Source organism: Nothobranchius furzeri, chromosome 4 (genome assembly GCF_043380555.1).
Source record: "Nothobranchius furzeri strain GRZ-AD chromosome 4, NfurGRZ-RIMD1, whole genome shotgun sequence".
Lineage (NCBI taxonomy): Eukaryota > Metazoa > Chordata > Actinopteri > Cyprinodontiformes > Nothobranchiidae > Nothobranchius > Nothobranchius furzeri.
In genome coordinates, this window is record NC_091744.1 from 7,246,753 (window position 1) to 7,263,550 (window position 16,798).

The 16,798-nt window shown below is 42.4% G+C and overlaps 1 protein-coding gene across 3 annotated transcripts in view; it reads right to left on the reverse strand.

Annotated features, from left to right (window-relative positions):
• Positions 1-10,423: 10,423 nt before the first annotated feature.
• The window catches only part of LOC107397182 (endonuclease V), a 70,062-nt gene continuing 63,687 nt past the window's right edge, over positions 10,424-16,798 (reverse strand). The window contains exon 9 of one of the 3 annotated variants that reach the window (XM_015977102.3): positions 10,424-10,652. The gene's annotated coding sequence lies outside the window, so the exon portion shown is untranslated. Of the gene's footprint in view, positions 10,653-10,847; positions 11,036-16,798 lie in introns of those variants that run through there. The other 2 variants (XM_054737971.2, XM_054737970.2) reach the window with 2 other exon arrangements.

Sequence of the window (16,798 nt, forward strand, 5' to 3'; positions counted from 1 at the left end):
TGGTGGAGTTGCTAATGCTAACAGTTAGCTTCTACTAGACAAGACGTTCTCTACTGTCTCTAGAGGCTAAACCAACAACAGCTTTCCTCGTAACGAGTCCAGATGGGTGAGTCCATGAATGCTCAGTGACAGTGTGATGTAGATCTCTCAGGCTTTACAATCTTCGATTTTCATCGCCTAATTTCTATCAGAATCTAATGCAGGAGATAGGTTTAGAAGACTATTTTCATGTTCAGCCTGCATGAAAAACTAAAAGTGACCAATTATAATCAGAAATAATCATAAAAAATGTTTTTTTTTTCAGTGTTCCACACTTTACACCAGATACTGTCAGACTCGAAGACTGGGTTCGGGAGTAAGAGCGTTTATTATACAGACTGTTGGCTGAAAGCGGTGCTGGAAAGGCTGACGGATGAGGTCTGAGGAGGAAAGGTGGAGGTTTAGCTGTAGTAGCTTTGGAAATACTCTGATCATGGATCACGGTGGAATGATGACTGAGTGAAGAGCCGGTGTAGCGTCTTCCATATATAGACATGGATTGACGCAGGTGAAACGTGGAGGGAATCCCCGCGAGGGGCATGCTGGGTAATGTGGTCCAAGATGGAAGCCGGTCAGCTGGGAGAGCCCGGCCTGGGGGCTTGGACTCTGACAGATACCAGATACACTGTTGGACAGAGACGCATGGTCTATCTTCACCATTTTTATATTCGCTAACATTGTCGAAAGTCAGAGACTCTCTTGGTCAGCTTGCTTCTCACACCAAACCTTCCGTCAGGAATCTTGGCGTGACCTTTGACCCAGCTCTCACCCTGGATTCTCATGCCAGTTCTCTTGTTCACTCTTCCTTCTTCCATCTCAGGAACATTGCTAAGCTGAGTCCCATTCTGTCCCGCTCTGAACTTGAGACAGTTCTCCACACCTTCATCTCCTCACGCTTAGACTACTGTAACTCTCTTTTCACGTGTCTGAGCAGAACCTCCCTGAACCGTCTACAGGTGGTTCAGAACACCTGTGCTCGGCTTCTGACCAAGTCCTCCAAACACACCCACATCACCCCGCTTCTCCTACAGCTTCATTGGCTGCCAGTCAACTTCAGGGTTCATTTCAAGATCCTGGTTCTGGTCTATAGGGCCTTACATGGACAAGCACCATCTTACATTGGTGATCTTCTTAGTCCCTACACCCCCAGCAGGTCCCTGAGGTCCAGTGATCAAAGCCTACTGGTTGTGCAGCACCAGGCTAAAGGTCAAAGGTGACAGATCATTTGCTGCTGTGGCCCCCAGACTCTGGAACTCTCTCCCCCTGAGCCTGAGATCAGTGGACTCAGTGGTCTCCTTTAAAAAGCAGCTGAAGACTCACTTGTTCAAGCTGGCTTTTGTATGACCTTCTTCACCACTCTCTCTTTATTCTGCTCTCCCCACCTATTCCACCTTCCTCAGGATCCACTGATTTCCCTCTTTCCTATTCACTCTCTCTCTTTCTTAACATTTTTTCTTTTAAATCCCAATTGCCTATTTTTGCTCATTTTAAATATATTTTTTAACATTTTCTAAATGCTTTTTTATATTTTAACTTTTTTTTTTGTTTTTGTGAAGCGCCTCGTGATTTTTATCTTGAGAGGCGCTATAGAAATGATATTTTCTTCTTCTTCTTCATTGAGATCAACCTCCAAAGTTGATCTGTTGAATCTAGTGATTACCTTCTGAGTGTCATTAAAATCATTCCCAAAGCTTCATGAGATATTTTTCTAACTGCAGACAAACAGAGACGTGTTGCACCTGGAGGCTGTGATGTGAATGACTCTCAGCTACAAAAACTCCCCATTTTAGCTCGACATCTGTAAATTTGTTGATTTAGATCTAATTTTGTGGCCGCAGAACTGCAACCTGTTTTTATTATTTCCCATCAACATTAGGGTTTAATTTCCTCAATTAAGGAATGCAGAAGATGATGTTATGACTGAGCGATGGGACATTTTATGTATGTGTGCAAATCGATGGCGCTAATTCATATTTATTCAAAGATTTGCATCAGTTTGGGTTAAAACCATGTCAAGAATGTAATTTTTTACAATACATTTTATTTCAGCAGGATAACTATACAATTTTGTTCCAACTTCAATCTTAAAATCAAAGCCACGCCTACTTTCCAGAGTTTGTGAATACAATGTGTTTATTAACACATAAAGCCACACATTTTCCATCACTTTAACTGAATTTAGTGCAAAAATAATGTAATTAAACCTGTGGCTGAATGTAATTTATATCCCTTAAACAAGTCATGCATAAACACAGTTCCTTCTTCTTTCTTCAACAAACCAAATGAGACTCATGAAGTTTCTCTCCTCAGTCTTCGGTCTGAAAGGTGATGAAACTGAATCTGCTGCTCTTTGAGTCACAAGTTTGATTTGTGCTTTGAAACATCAGATTAAAGTAAAGAAACAACTCAGATGATGGATGGGATAAAAAGAGTCGGGAGTTGATGAGAAGTTTTATTAGCAGGTCCCAGATCCGGTCTGAATGATGAAGACATGGCAGCGCAACAGAAACTGTGACACCTGCATCCAGTCCTCAGGTGCAAACTGCTGCCTGACTTCAGGAGTGAGGTGTGAAGACAGGCTGAGTCCACCTCACAGGCCGAGGGAGATCTAACACTTCATAAAAATGACATTTTGGCCAAATAAACAGCAGGAGGAGCAGGAAAACTGTTCAGTATCTGTTCTTATGAAATGATTTTACTTGAACGTGGACTATTATTTATGTCAGAGCATTTAAACAGAAACTGTACAAACATTAAATAACTAAAGTTATTTAACAGATTTATTGCAAATAAAACTCAAAGAAAATAAATGATTTAAACAGAGTGGAAAAATGACACTTTGTGAGCTTAATGATTCAACAACAACAACAGATGTAGCGTCACTACTATAAACTTGAATTAAGGCTGGAAACGTTTTATATGATTGTGTTCTGATGTTAAATTACAATAGAAAATGTAACAAATAGGAAACAACCGTGAGTTTGGGTTGCAGGGAAAAGTGTGTTTGTCTCATTTTTGTAAATGAATGTAAACATGTTTCTTCTGTTGCATCTGTTTTCAGTCAGAAACTGTTTCTGAATAAAAACTTCTCCAGTTTCTACTAAGTGACATTAAAACAAACGATAACTGAAAATCTAAAAGAATTCTTTTCACCACTTTCTTATAATAAAAACACTTTTATATGAACTGAAACCACATATATACTCAAAATAACACCCAATACAGGATCATGTTTTATCATTACAGAATCAGTATTAACATCCTATTACCAAGCTGTAATTCAAAATGCTTCCAAACATTCTTCTTCTCTGACTTTCTGCTGTTTGCTGATTTTGTTAGCTCCCATTAATGTCCCACACAGGCACCCATAGACAGAAAAGGACTGCAGTTAATCACAGTTTCTCCCACAACATTGAGTTTAACACAGCGTGGGACAGGAGTTTACTGATGATATCTTCATACATTAACAGGAGACACCGACTGATTCTGTTTAAGCTGCTTTTTCACGTTAATCAGACATTTTGCACAAGATTTATTCCAGTTTCAACAGAACATGAAAGCTGTGTCCGCTGTTGGAAAGCACAGTCGTGGGTTACCTGATTTGATGATGCTTGTTTTTCTGTGTATCATTTCTGTTGCTACTGTATGTGTTTTTATGGTTAATAGGTTTAATAGGATTTTTATGTAAAATGTATGTAAAATCTTCCTGCATGTCCAGCAAGGCTCTGACATCCTTAGGAAAGCTGCGTTTACCTACTATGCTGCACACAGATGGAGTCAGCTTCCTTATGACATCAAATGTGCCCCAACTTTTAAATCAAAGCTGAAAGCTTTCATGTATTCATCAGCGTTTGAATGAATGTGTCTTATGCTGCACCTTCTGCACTGTAACTGCCCAGCCTTTTACTTTGTCTTTTTTCTGACTCTTAAATCTGCACTTAAATTTGTGTATTTAACTAATTCAAAATGTATTTGTGTGTTTTATTGTGCGGTCATGTTGATTTTAACTTTTGTGCTACTCTCACTAATGGAAAGCACATTGAATTGCCTCTATGTATGAAGTGTGCTGTGCAAATAAAGCTGCCTGACCATGCCTATTTGCTATAGGTGTAGTTTCTGGTTGGCATCTTAAATGTGCTTGTAAATAAATGTATTCATTCTTAAAGGTGACCCTTTCATTTGTTTGCATTCACATTTTAGTGAGCAGCAGTTGTGTGTTGTTTTTTTTTTCTTGTTGCTGTTGTTATTGTGTAAATTCTTCTGCACCAATTCACCATTGGTGGGTTGGTGGTCGGTTGAGATATTAGTCAGGTGGTTAGTTGGTTGATTTCCGGTCGGCTCTCAGATCAAAATGTGATTGTCCCAAAATATCTTATAATGCAAGAACACAAATCCAGGTTTATAAAAGCCGATGGTTGACATAGTTTCAGTATTTCAAAATGAGAAACTCTGGTTTTTGAAAACTAACTGAAACTAAAAATGTCTGCCAAATTGGGGGGCTTCCACGTTAACTTAGATAAGGCCTGTGATGGAAAATCATCCTGCCACATTTAAAGAAACTGTGAGCAGTTGGCTGAATTTTTATTCATGCTTTCATTGAGTCTTGGCCAATGTCTGTCTGTTGTTAATTATCAAAAAGCTAAATAAAATATAAATTTGTTGATATACAAGATATTCATTCAGACCCAGCATTACACTGAAACCATGTATCGCTATGGTAACGAAAACTCTCTGTAGTGAGGAAGCAGCACCATGAATAAATGATCTGTTCCACAGGCTGACAATTGGTTTCTAGTAGGGATTTCCTCTGAACAGAACCAACTGAAAGCGAGCAGCAGAGAGCCCCAGCTGTCGCTGGCAGTGATAACATCAACATCTTGCCGGCTGAAGTCCACCGGCTCTGTCCCCAAGAGGAATTATTCGCAAAAAAATCTAATACTGCCTCTTATTCAGCGAGAGGAAGTGAACAGGAACAGACTAATACTGTTATAGCTGTCAGACGGACAGTTTGTCCAACACACTTTTATGTAATCTTTTAGGGGAACGTTTGATGTGTGTGGATCTGAATCCAGCATCTGGCCTCAGTTATTCTTAGCCTATTTTAACAGAAAAATCAGTCACTTATGAGGGATGTGATGGTTTTAGTGATGTCTGGTGGAATGATGACCAAAAGGTTTGCCATGAGGCTAGAGTTGGACCATGAGGGGTAGGGAGGAGGGGTATTCATAGGTAGTTTCAGCTCATTAAGCAACAACAGACAGCTACAGTTTATAAGCTTGACTCTCCCATATTCCAGTCAGAACTGACAAAGCTCCTCGGATGAGCAGGGAAACATCTTTAAGAAATCATAGAAGTCCAGCTGCCCTTCGGACAACCATGACCTGGATGACTGAGAATCTTCACCAGCATGTTCTTAAAGAAATCATCACCTGCTGACTTTGATGTTAAAGTTTTTTTAAAGCCATTATTTGGTGCATAAGAAGATTTAAGGCTGCAACGTTAAATACAGAAACCCAAACATCTACTGATGAAGACTGTCAAAGATGTTTTCCTCTTATGTTTCTTCATTATTCAATTTTCCGCCAGGACAGGAGGGGGCGTAGATCTTTCCTGACGTTTGCCTGCCACTAGCCTGACCAGCCAGCCCCATGCTTCCTTATGGGAAGCATGCCCCCCCACCTCGAATTCTAACCGAGCCAATCAGCACTGAGCAATGTATATCACACACCGGAAAGCTGAGTATCTCATCAACAATGAAAGAGGCGTCTTAAATGGAGTCCACTGCAGCTCTTTCCTCTGTTCTGCATGACTTGGACGCGCCTTTAAAACCACAAGAAGAAGTGCTAAAAGCCTTTCTTCTTAAAAAAGATGGTGCCAGAATCCATTTTTGACTACAGCTAAAAAAAAAAAAAAACTACAGCATAGTCGGCTTTTCCTCCTTTTTTCTGATTGCTTGTTTTTGAGCTGGCTAGTTCCGCCCTTCATGTGCCTCTCTGCCTGTGAGCTACCAGACTAGCTCTCTGTGCAGACAGAGGACGAGTCTGGCAGGTCAGGCTAGCCTACCACTGCAGTGACATCTCTAGTGAACGAGTTTATTTACTTCGGCTTGTAAACGCAAATATCTTAAAGGGGGTGTGAATTTAAATTTTATATTCTTGTGCTGATTGTTGAATTTCCCCTTGTTCCTTTTTTGTTATATTTGTTACACTCAAGAAGTAACAGCCAACAGAGTGCGAGTTTTCATTGAGTTGGAACTGCTTTATTTTCAACAAACAAAAACTTTTGTAACAAATAATTCAACGGGAGTGAAGGAGACTGAGAAGTCCATCCACTGAAGCCGGGCGTACACTGTGCGACTTTTTCACTTTTTTGAGCCGATTTTCCAGTCGTGCGAGAATCCACGACATCGGGGCGAGATTTTCGCCGAGCGGTCGTGTAGTGTACAGGGGGTTACGAGAGGCGATTAACACCACGTGACCAGCTGCCGATCAGCAGTCGTGAGGTCGCACGGACTTCTGGCGTGTTTAATATTTCGCTCGTCCCTCGTGAGGGTATCGCACTGTTGAAGCGGCGCTGCGAGCAGCTGCGACCCAAAATGTATCAGAACCGCTCACGGCGCATGCGCAATCCTGCATCAACACCGCTCCCCGCTATTTCCCTAATAACACACGCTGTTCGTTTTTGTTTCTACACGTTTTTTTACTCACAAAGATTGTCAAGAAAGCGTGTTTGTCGTGTTCATGTCAAATTAAACTGATCACAAAACACAGATTTACTTTCTTTATTTCGTTTTCCTCATCCAACCCCCATAAATCCCTGTGTGTCCTCCTGCAGCGCTCCCGAAGGACAACAGGTAAAACAAGACAAAAAAGTCTGACGTGTTGTGTAAAAACTGCTATTTTTAGCATATTTTTAGGGCCGACGTGTTGCTACCAGACGTACAGTGTGAGCACGACTCGTGAGATCTGCCCTGCGAGGAAGTCGTACAGTGTAACATCTTAGGTGTGTTCTTGCTGTGTCTTTCTAAATCCATGCTTTCGTTCTTTTTTAAACACAGAAACAGTTTTGTTTACCTGTTTGTAGCTACAGTTTCGCCGACGGCTGCCGGCTTCTTCAGGCTAACGCTGATGGTGGCGCGTCACTTCCTTCTCCGTTTATCTGCGGGCAGTAGAGGACGTTGTCGCCCTCTACTGCCCGCTCTCCCCTCTCCGACGATGCAGTCCCATGCGTGGTCCAGCGTATACATAGGAGAAACCGGACGCCAACTCAACACACGGACAATAGAACACAGAAAGGAGTGCGAGAAAGAGGCAAATCGTAAACACACAAGAGCAGCAAAAGAAGAAGCAGAAAGTACAATAAAAAAGTCAGCCGTAACAGAACATTGCTTAAGAGAAAACCATATAATGGACTGGGACAACACACGGATCATAACCACCGAACAACAAAAATACAAAAGATGGATCAAGGAAGCAATCGAGATAAGGAGACGTGGATGTGGGACCATGAATAGGGACGACGGAGTTTACACGCTGGACCACGCATGGGACTGCATCATCGGAGAGGGGAGAGCGGGCAGTAGAGGGCGACAACGTCCTCTGCTGCCCGCAGATAAACGGAGAAGGAAGTGACGCGCCACCATCAGCGTCAGCCTGAAGAAGCCGGCAGCCGTCGGCGAAACTGTAGCTACTAACAGGTAAACAAAACTGTTTCTGTGTTTAAATCGTACAGTGTAAGCTGAAGCTGAGTGCTACGAGTGAAAAAGTCGCACAGTGTACGCCCGGCTTGACCCTGCTGTTGTTCGGCTGACCGATCCCAGACGTTGGCTCTTCGTTGTGTTCAACGCATAGTTAAAAATTTTCCCTCTACTCCCTCTGTCCTTGTGTGGCTGTTGAAGGGGTCTGGCGTCTCCGCACCTCCGCAGACAGAAAAGTAAAAACTAGGCTTTAGATTTAGCACCCATTGCAGAATGCAGCATTGTGCTGTAGCTGTTTGCATGCAGAGAAAATCAAAAGCACATCACTGATTCACGCCCCACCCCACAAACAAATCACACTCTCGCCTCTCCGGTAGTAAAAAACCCACATTACTCTGATGTAAACGAGCTGCAGCAGGCGTGAGGCGTCGTGTCTGAGAACCTCACAGGCGACGTAATCTACCGCGTCTCACATTGATCTGCTCAGGGTCTGTGGTGGGAAAAGCCCCGAGGCGGGGGTGTGAGCATGTGCACAGGACCTTCTGCTTTTCACACTACTACAGAAAATAAAACATACCTCCAATCCCAAAGGAAAAGAAAACTGCAATGAATACGGAAACATCTGTGAGAGGGATGAAGACACCAGAGCCACTGATGAGATGAAAGGCCGATGCTGCAGATCAAACGTGATTATTTCAGCTGCTGCAGCTGGAGACTTGCATGCAGATAGGTAGATTCAAAGCCCACACTCCTCGACAGAAAAAATGTTCTATGTTATTTCTTTAAATATTTACAAATTATGAAGCGCTTTATCTCAAATACGAAGGCAGATGTTTTCTGTTATTTACTGAATCGTAGGTTGGTAAGTCCCAATACCTTAGCACACTCACTCACACCCATTGAGACAATTTCATGGAGCCCAAAGTCAAACACTTCAAATATGAAACTAAGATAAAGCACATCAGTGTATGAAAATAAGGTCAAGTAAGTCATTTCCAAAGTATTTCAAACCAGTTTGGAGTATTACTGAATTTGTGAGAGGAAGTGAAGATGCTCCACAACATTTGAAACCTCAACCTTGTGAAGCCAAACGCATCTACCTCTTCAACAGGATTAATACTTTCCTAAGAAAAAGGCTGTATTATCAAGACTTCTGCCCTCTAGTTGAGGATCTCAGTAATGCAAGGACCAATTTGATTTATTTAAATTATCAGGAACCTGATCAGTGGGAGCTCGTCCATAAGGGGCGCTAGGGCGCCGCCCCACCAGTCTCACAGGAAAATGAAGAGTATAGGAGTCACAAAATATAAAAAACAACATGAAAATTAAACTAAACATTCTTTACATCATACAGACTAGAAGTGCTGTGTATAATCTGCATTTAACTGTAGTTTCAAAATGTTATTTCACACTTTTACCACTACCGAATCATGCAAAGTTACTTTTGGGCGCAGCAATCTACCATAGACCTACGCTAACTGGTGCACGCGCATTGGATTCCCCCTCCACAGTTCACCATCCGTGGAGAGCAACTGAGTACATCTCATAGAGTTTTGTTATCATGAAGGACTTTTTACTTCATGAAATTAGCTTTGTTGTTATTTTTTTCAGCTGAATTAGCATATATTGGTGAATATTAAGCATGTTTTTTTGAAAAATTTTTCTGTCACCGTCTGTCGGTGTGATGCATAAGAATTGTGATGTGGCGTTCCCTGGTGGTGGTATGTGGATTGCGCACCTGAAATCAGCTCAGTCGTAACAACTGCAAATTTCAGCCTTAACTATTTGAATTATGAGTAATGAGGTTATTTTTAATAAATTCATAATGTCAACACTTTTCTAATCAATGTTTCTCCTAAAAATCTTGTTTTTGACTATAAATATGATGAATTAAATATTTTGTTGACACGTTTTATTTAAACAGGTCAGACTCATGTTTAGTGAGTACTTTTATGTTGTTTTTTTCTGCCTGCTTGAACTATTTTGCTGTTGGTTTAAAAAACAGGAATGTGACTCAAAAAATAAATTTTAAAGATTTTTTTTTCAAAAAACCCATCATTTTTTATTTATCTGCCAATTAATCACCATTTTGTAAGGAAGCATTGGATAAGAAACATGTAAATAGTACAAGTTTATTAGAAAACCTCGTTATTCATACCCTCCTCATAACAGGTCATATAAATCTCAGCTGACATGCTCTTTTCGGCACAACACCTGTTAAATTGGGCCCACCCCCAAATAAAAATAAAATTCACCATCCACCACTGAATCTGATCTAACTTGTTTAACGCAGCTGAATAACCCGACTTTACGTCCAACGCGACTCCCACGGTTTACAGTAAAAGACCTGCTGGAAACACTGATATTATTACAGGAACAGGAATCTGAGCGGCTCTTTGTTGGTTTTCTCCAGCAGCGCCTCCGCTGAAATCACAGAGTAAGTAACTGTGACACAGTTTGACGTCCCAAGTTTGCTGAAATCCTGAAGCTGCAACACAAGATAAGCTACGCCAAACTGCAGCTTTTCTTTTACAAGAATAAGATGTAGCTTCAGTTTTCATTTCTTACTTTAAAAACAAAAGAAAAGTCATGTTTAGCTGCTCGTTCTTTTTTTATCTGCCCCCACATTTTATCCATCCCACTTATCAACAGACCCATTTGTCCTCTCCATCATCCCGTCTCCTGTTCCCGGGGCTCAGCGATTGTTCTTGTTATCGTTGAGGAGTGCGCAGGGGTTTGTGTCAGTCTGTTTGATGATGAGATTGTGAAAAATGAGGCAGGTGGCGGCAATGTATCAGCACTTGAGAGGAGCACGGCGGCACTCTGGCAGAGGGAGGCGAGGCAGCGCAAGACGCATCACTGAGGGGTTTTTCTGTGTCAGGCCAGGCATGATGAAATCTATGCGATTTCTCCTCCACTGCATCAGACAGACAGGAGGGAGAATAAGTAGTGAGGAGAAAACAAGAGACAGAAAAGAGGGTCTTTTTCACGTCAAGCTTTTCTAAGAAGCTCCCACCAATATCGTACCAAACTCCATCCAAATAGTTCTGGAGAAAGGTAACATGTACTTTCCCTCCAATTTGGAGAGGAAACTGACGACATAATGCCAATAGGATTTTTATTTTTATCTTTTATTTTTCCCGTGTCCTGTCTGGCCATGAAGCAAACAGAATTGATGTCTGAATGCTGGTGACAAGCCTTACAGATTTACTCTCAGGTGGATCATCAAAGCGTCTGCTTTTAATGTCACGCCTGATACTTAAAACTTTATTATTGTTTTTGAACGCTTTTTAATTCTGACTAGACACAGAGGTGAAAGAGAAAGGAAGAGACAAAAGGTGTTGGGGGGGGGGGGGGGGTTCCACAAAAATAAACAATAATGAACAAGAGTCTGCTTCTAGACCTGCGGACAGAGAGAAGAAAAAAAACAAAAAAAACAAAAGACAAACAAAAAAATGGGACACAACAACAATACAACAAGATCAAGCTATCACTGCGTCAACTTGATGAAGAAATATAAAATCAACATTGTTAAACTGAACAATCACATGATAATAAATCACAGTGCATTAAGTGCCCACCACAGCCTTAAGACATGTGTTGAACGTGCCCAAGCCCATACTTATGAGAGCACCATGTGAGCAACTGTGTGTGTACACGCGCTTGTTTATGTAAGGTTTCTCTATAGGAGCGTCCAATAGAGAGTGTGAGGGGCCACAGATCCGCCCCCCAAAGATGCGCAGGAGACGGGGGGAGCTCCAAGTCCCAGAGATCCAGGAGCTACCCCAGAGCACAGGAACCCCAAGGAGACTGCAACCAGAAAAGCCCCCGCCCCCCTCAAGAGGCGCAGAGGATCGCCACGGGGGGCCACAACCAGCAGTCGGCAGAGTCCCGGGAGATATCGGCGGTAAGCCCACAGGCCCGCCCGCAGCCTCCCACCCCCTAGCCGGCCGAGCCCGGGACCCAGCGACCAGGGACCCACGGGCGACCACCCCCACCGGAGATCCAGCAGAGCCCAGGGACCCAGACCCCACCAGGCAGGATCGGTCAGGCAGATGCCAAAAATCTTAAACCCCCTGACCCGGGAGCCACAACCCAGGCAGACCAAGGCACCACACCCCACACCAGGTGTGGCAGGGAGAGGGGAGACGAAGATCTATATCATCAAAAGAAGTCTCAGGAGAAGGGAGGAGTCAAAGGCCCCACCTGACATATACAGTCATACGCATACACAGTCACTCACTCCCTCCCTCATGCTCACACATGCACATACAACCAAAGACTTACAAAAATGCACGCTGGACACCCACTCATGCTACCCATACACACCCTATTCACTCTGGTCCCGGCACTGCTGCACATGGGGTACAACCATTACCGGTTCCCAGAGTTTGACCCTTTCTGCTGGGGTGCTGATGAGCAGGCTCCCCCGCCCAACGCTGAGCACAGCAACCCACCACCCCAGACCCCAACCAGATGGCCAGATCTCCCTCCTAGCCTCCAGCCCCAGGAAGCCAAGTGACAACAGAGGTGTACTAAGACCCCTAGTCTCCCTCCGCCTGCTCCAATATGGTGTTAGTGAGTGTTGATGAGGTTTATTCCATGGCTGTGGTGAGCAGGCAGTGCGGGCATCGTCTGGCCTATGCCAGCTGATGCCACCACACCACCCCACTTGCACCCACAGCCCTCGATGTCTAAGTGCAGTTTAAAATTGGAAGTGGGCACCGGCACTTGGGATGAGGCTGAGAAATCCCCCTGCCAAATGCCGTTGAATGTGCTCACTCCCAAGGCCCTAAGTGTGTGTTTGCGTGGAATGTCGTTGGTGGAAGTGTTTAAGGTGCAAACAAAACTGGGGGGCAGGTTGCCACAGGAATGCAGAAATGGGGTCCATACCCACACTCCTTGACTTGTCCACCCCCCAAGATCCTATGTGCATGTTTGTGTGATGATATGAGGGAGCAGGAGGAGAGAAATGTGTGGGGATGGGGAGGAATGGCTGGTTGGGCTTTTGGATATTGGATGCCAATAGGAAATTAACAGAGAGACTGGGTTCAATGATGCTGTAACAAACCCGCCTCACGCTCCCAACGATCCTTTTGACTTTCAAATCAGTTCTTGATTTATTGCTGTACCTATCATCTTTGTTCTCAACCCTCTAAATCAGCATGAGAACACACTATACACCAACTACCATGACACTTCCTGACCTTTCTGTAATTTATCATCTCCTCACCTATAACCTTCTTTCCCTACGCCCTGCAAACACTCACACACACACACACACACACACACACACACACACACACACACACACACACACACACACACACACACACACACACACACACACACACACACACACACACACACACACACACACACACACACACACACACACACACACAAAGTCAGTGTGTTTCTAGTTCTGTAACTGCCCACTGGGAGAAATACGTAAATGCACACCAAGGCAGCCTGAAGTCCTGTAATAGAAACTACGATGCAGAAACAGACTGAAAACATTAAAGCAAAGAATACCAGAGTCGGGTAAAAATAAAAAAAAAATCTTTATAAGATTCACAAGTTGGAAATTACCAGTGACTCCATCTGTTTGGATCTGAACAAAAACCAGCGTGCCAAATAATTCATTTGAACAGGTTAGGGTTAGACAGGGATAGATATATAAAAACGCCAAATAAATTTAGCAGCTGACGGTACGGAGAGTTACAGAGAAATAATCACAGGTGGTGAAATATGGACGTAAATCAACTTAATGGAAGAACGCCTTCAAGTATTTTTCAATGGGGGGAAAAATCCTGGCTGAAACTCAAGCTTGATTTCATAAATAAAAGGGAAAATAAACAAGAGGCTTAACCCCTTATTGTCAAAAATCTCTACCAAACCATGTCTGGCCTTAAAGTGTCCAGTGTCAGGATCAGGAACCTATTATACCTACTGCCTCCTGGTTCAGGATCTACAGGTGGCAAGGGCCAATTTTAATAATTTATTACTGGTTTAATGTTAAATATTTATAAAATAAAATTAGAGGTGGTAATTTAACACAATAATTATGACTGATTAATTAATTAGAAGAAGAAAAAAAACACAATAAAAACTGAAAACTTGAGCCTGAGCGTCCCCCAATTGGGGGCCAAAAAAGTTTAGTATTACAATTTATGCTCCATATATATATGGTCAGTTTTTAGCAGTGGTGGGCAGTCAGGGCCAGCAAAGCCTTCTCTGCTGGCCTAAACATACTCAAAAGCGTAAATGTATTTTTTTTCCTTTGGTAATTATTTTTAAATAAAAAAAATGTTTACTGGTCTATTTTCTTTATATCCTATTATAACCACTTGGCTGCGCTGCTTCCAGTGTTAAAATACCAAGGCTGGGTGTTATCCAATCAGATTTAAGCTAGCTTGTGTTTTCAGGCAGAGTCTGCCCTAGGCCTTCAGAATCAATCGAGAAGCCCACTGTCCGCTGTAAGTGAACGGAGACCATCTAGTTGCGATAGCCAATCAGCTCACGAGTCAGCTTGGCTCGGGCCAGCTAACTGGCCTCACGCAAAAGTTGACATGAACGCATCCTGTGATTGGATAAGCAGTAGTTAGAACTTTTCTAGCGGCATGAAGCAAAATATCAAAACTAAACACAGAGATTTGTATCTATAGGCAGCTATCGGTGTATTTTTGAACACATGATGGCTGAAATAGGAGAAGAGACAGACTTGGTTGCAGATTAATTTGCCACACCATTTTCCAGTCGGACCTTTCAAGAAAAAATGGATATTGTGAGAAGAAGTCGTCTGACTCCAACGCTAGCTGGCTTGTCCCAGCAGGGGAAAGGATTTGTTCGTCATTTTCAGGCAAGCAACTATGAACGGTACCCATGGCTAACAGCTTCAGAGAACCGCTGCAGGTTATTCTGCTGGGAATGCCTGTTGCTCGCATCAGATCAATTTGGTAGCATTGAAGCGCGTTAAAACGTACGCCAGAAACACGACCGGACAGACACGTCTTTCAGCATTAGCCTCCGTGTCCATAGAAAAGGATCCACTCATGGACCTGAAGCGCACAGATAAACTGTACAGAGCCATTGAGGTTTTCCTGAGGAAAGAAAGAAGGATGGATTTTATTTTCTAATGAGCAGGAGAGGAGGAGATCCATGCTGGACATTTATGTTGGTGAGTGGAAACATTTTATTAGTATTTTTTTTAATGTTTTGTCATTTTATTTTGTTAATAATCAATAAATGGTAACGAAATAAAATGGCAAAATGAAATAATTCTATGTGTTCTGTTTCTATGCAATTTATATTGTGTATAACGTGGTGTGTGCAGCTGCGCCAACATGTTCAATTGTTTCGCGGTACAATTTTCTCCAAAACAAATGCAAATAATGTGTTTGCTTTACCTATTTATTTTATTGTCTCATCTCTTAAACCCGTCTTTCATTTCTGAGATTTGACGGTATCCGTGGTCAGCTTCCTACTCTCAACTGGGAATGCGAGTTTGATTTTAAAGACTCTGGAAATTATGTGTCTTGACCAGCCACTGGTGTGTGTGTGTGTGTGTGTGTGTGTGTGTGTGTGAGGTTTCTCCAGCTGTGATGTCCTATTGATGGTATTTTAGGTGTATTAAATTAGATTGGACTGAATAGGAAATCACTGAAGGCCCAGGGGTGGAACGCACCGCCCGCCACTGGTTTTTAGGTACTGTTTGACCATTCAATATCTGGTCAAAAAGGAGACACGAGACTGCATCTGTCCCCTTTAAATCAGCCTGCCCTCATCCCACCAGCTGAAGCTCAGAGCCTGCTGCTCTGAACACAGATAACGAAATGTCAACAATAATGCTCTCTCCTCAAGGTCCAATCTTTCAGGATTATGCCTCCATATAAGGAACACTCGCAGCCCAGATTAGTTGCTAAATAAAAGAATGACTTCCTAAATCAAATATGAACTTCTACAGTTTATAAGCTAGATAATCATTAAATAAACATTTGTTTATTGCTACATGTAATAATTATAATGTAATGAAATGTTTCATTAATCTGTGCTCAATGACTGAAGTTTGAAACGAATGCTATGTCATGATTACAGTGATTGATATATGTTTCAGCATGTTTATAAGACAAGGTCATCACCACTTGCACTCACACAAGAACAAAGTAAGGTTAAGTTAAACTCATGACACATAAATAGCCTTACCCCAGATCAGAGCATCCGGTATCAAGGAAGGTGTGTTTCTAAGATTCTTGGTAATATTCCTCAAACTTGCCAACCTCTGGTTGGCAACACAAATCATAACATGAGAACATTAAAACTGGATCACTCTGGTGATTCATCAGTTCTAGAGAAAGCTTCAGACCGGCCATCTGAAGCAAACCCCTCTTTAACCCATCAAAGCTTTTGACACGTCGTCAAAACCTTTTTGCACCTGCAAAGTTGATAAAGCAAATAGTTCCTGCAGAACAAGCTGATCTTGTTCCGACTCCTTAAAGAGTCCCAGACAGGCGGTTCCATCCATCTGTTGTGATCTGAGACATCTCTGGTCCGAAGAGTCGGTGCCACGGTATTCTACAGCCCGTTGGTGCCAGAGGTCAGCCGACCTCTCTGACCTTCGGATCCACCAAGAGGGTCTCCGAAAACGGGTGAAGTAGACACACACATAGCTTCTGATGTGCTTTAGATAATAATCAACTTCATAGCTTAAAGCAAACCAAATTCTTTAGCATCCAGAACCCAGCTCTCCTAGATATGGAAGTTCTGACTAACATCGCATTCACACATAGGTTCATACATCACATCTAGTTCCATCCATCACAGTAAATGCTTAGTTAACTTGCCATGTTTTAATTGTTGGTAAAATAAATTCTTACTTTTATAAACCTGACTCTTCTCTGAATTTTGGCAAATTGAGTGCTTTAAGAGCTCAATGATATATATATACATATATATACACTCAACAAAAATATAAACGCAACACCTTTGTTTCTGCTCCGATTTTTCATGAGATGGATTTAAATATCTAAAAGTCATTCCAGATACACAATATTACCATTTCTC